Source organism: Chamaea fasciata, unplaced genomic scaffold, assembly GCF_029207755.1.
Source record: "Chamaea fasciata isolate MVZ Bird 193981 ecotype frontalis unplaced genomic scaffold, bChaFas1.0.hap1 SCAF_75, whole genome shotgun sequence".
Classification (NCBI taxonomy): Eukaryota; Metazoa; Chordata; class Aves; order Passeriformes; family Sylviidae; genus Chamaea; species Chamaea fasciata.
In genome coordinates, this window is record NW_027094160.1 from 425,001 (window position 1) to 427,500 (window position 2,500).

At 80.4% G+C, this 2,500-nt stretch overlaps 1 non-coding gene across 1 annotated transcript; it reads left to right on the forward strand.

Annotated features, from left to right (window-relative positions):
- The first annotated feature begins 1,724 nt into the window (after positions 1 to 1,724).
- On the forward strand, positions 1,725 to 1,877 carry LOC136304371 (5.8S ribosomal RNA). Its single transcript, XR_010724521.1, has one exon. It is a non-coding gene; the product is annotated as a 5.8S ribosomal RNA (ribosomal RNA).
- Positions 1,878 to 2,500: the final 623 nt, after the last annotated feature.

Consider the following 2,500-nt stretch of genomic DNA (forward strand, 5'->3'; position numbering starts at 1 on the left):
CGAAAGGCCGCCGAGCCCGGGCGGAGGTTCAAAGACTCGGGCGGTTCGGCGCGGGCCCGCCGCCGGCGGCGGCGGCGGCGGTGGCGACGGCGGCGGCGGCGGCGGCAGGTGTGCCGGGCGGTGGCGCGGGCGCCCTCGAAGGGGTGGGGAGCCACTCCCGCCGATCCCCTGCGGCGGCGCGTTCCGTTGCGACCGGCCGCACCTCCTGGTCGTCGTCGTCGTCGTCGTTGCCGCCGTCGTCCCGCCGCGCGCGCGGGGCCAACCCGCGCCGCGCCGGGGAGGGGCGCCCTGCCCCCCCCTCTCCGCGGCCCGGCCTCGGCGGAGAGGCCGCGGCGCGTGGCCGGGTCGGCCGCGGGGCCGGACCCCGCCCCCCCGCCTCGAATGCGGGCGCGACTGCCGGCGGAGGGCGCGTGCCCTCCGCCTTGCCTCAGCTGCGGGGTTTGGGCCGCCGGAGCCCGCCGCGCTCCCTTTCCTCGGCCGCCGCCGCGGCGGCGTCGCGTCGCGGCGCCGCTTCGGGCGCGGCGGCGCCTCTCCCCTCGACGGCCTTCCTTCTCCCGGAAGGCGCCGGCGGCGCCGCCCGCCGGCCGTCCTTGGCTCGGCCGCTGGCCCGCCCGGGCGAGCGCTCTGCCCGGTCCCTCCGTGGCCGGACGCCGACGAGTGCACGGCGACCCCGCGGCCGAGCGGCGGCGTCGCCGCTCGGCGGGTGTCCCCCCTCCGGGGGGACGGTCGGCCGCAAGGCGCCCGCCGTCGCCTGCGGCGGTCCCGGCCCGGGCCCCGCCCGTCGCTTCCCCGTCGCCCTTTCCCGGGCCGCGCGCGGGCCGAACGGAAGGCGGTGCGGGCGGCCGCGGGGGCGCGCACCCGCCCGTTCTCTGAGCGGAAGCGAGGAGGGCGGGCGTTGCCCCCCCGGGCTCGGCCCCGTCACGCCTTCCGCCGGGCGCGTGCCCCGCGGAACAGGGGGTTCCCGGCGGCGCGAAGAGGCGGGGGGCGGTCCCGGGAGTGCGGCCGCAGAGGCGGCGGGTCTGCCGCCCGGCAGGCCCCGGGCGCCCGCGGTGCCGGCTCGGGACGCGGCGGCGCCTCGCCTCCGGCGCCGGCGCCGGCGGCGGAGCGCGGCCGGCAGAGGCGCCGGCCTCGCGGCGGGAGCGGTCCCGCCGGGGGCGCGTCGGCGAGGCGGCGGTCGCCGCGCGTCGTTCTCGGGCGTCGTAAGGCCGCTGGGGAGAGCGGGTCGGCCGCGTCTCCGGGGCGGCGGCGCGGCGCGAGTCCGCGGAGCGGTCGAGGGGAAAAGGGAAAAAGCGCGAGCGGGGGCCGACGGCCGCGCCCCCGGCTCAGGTGAGCGCGTCGTCCCGTGAAAGTGGCCGGGCGGGGCGCCGCGCCCCCGCGGTCCGGCGCGCGCCGCGCGGCGCGCCCTCCGTGCGGAGACCGGGCCGAGCCCGGGCGCCTGGGCCGCCTCCGAAGGTCCTCGCGCGTAGGCGGCGTCTCCCCTCGCGGGGGGAGGCGGTCGGGGGCGCGGGCCTCCCCGCCTTTCGGCCGGCCGGCCTTCGGACCGTTTCGTGCGGGGGGGGCGTTTCCCCCCCCCTCCTCCTCCTTTTCCTCCGTTCACGTGTGCCGGTACGGTTCGGAGCGAGGCGCGCCGCCACGGCGTCCTCGCCGCAAGCGAAAAAGGGGGCCGCTTCACGCGAGCGGTCCCGGCCCCTCCGCGCGCGCGGGGTCGGTGCCGAAAGCCAGACAACTCTTAGCGGTGGATCACTCGGCTCGTGCGTCGATGAAGAACGCAGCTAGCTGCGAGAATTAATGTGAATTGCAGGACACATTGATCATCGACACTTCGAACGCACTTGCGGCCCCGGGTTCCTCCCGGGGCTACGCCTGTCTGAGCGTCGCTTGACGATCAATCGCCGTCCCGGGGGGGCTCACCCCGGCGGCGCGGCTGGGGTCGCCTCGCAGGCCCGTCGTCCGCGGCGGCCGGCGGCGGCGGCGGCGGCGGCGGCCGGCCGGTGCCCGGAGGGAAGGGAGGCGGGCGCGTCGGCGAGGGAAGCGCTTTTTCCTCGGCGGCCGCCGTCCTCGTCCCACGCGGCCCGGCGGGCCGTCGTCGTCGCGGTCGTCGGCACCGCGCAGGGCCTTCGTCCCCCTAAGTGCAGACTCGGGGAGCGCTCCGTAGCTCCCCGCTCCCGGAGCGAGCCGCTGGGGCGGAGCTCGTCCTCGCCGGCGCCGCGCCGCGCGGCGCGGCGGCCGGGGAGAGAGCGAGCGACGGCGTCGCGAGCGCCGCCGAGGAGGCGCGAGAGAGAGGGCTCGGAAGGGGGAGGCGAGGCGCGGGCCTCGCCCCCGGGCTCCCCCCCGTGCGGGCGGCTGTCTGCGGGTGGGTACCGCGAGGGTACCGTGCCGTGCTGCCGCGCGCGCGCGGGGCGCGAGCGCCGGGGACGGGGGTGGGACCCCCGCGCTCCCTCCCCCGCCCTCCCTGTCGTCGCGTCTCGGGGCGTTGAGGGCGCCGTCGCTTTCCCTCCTC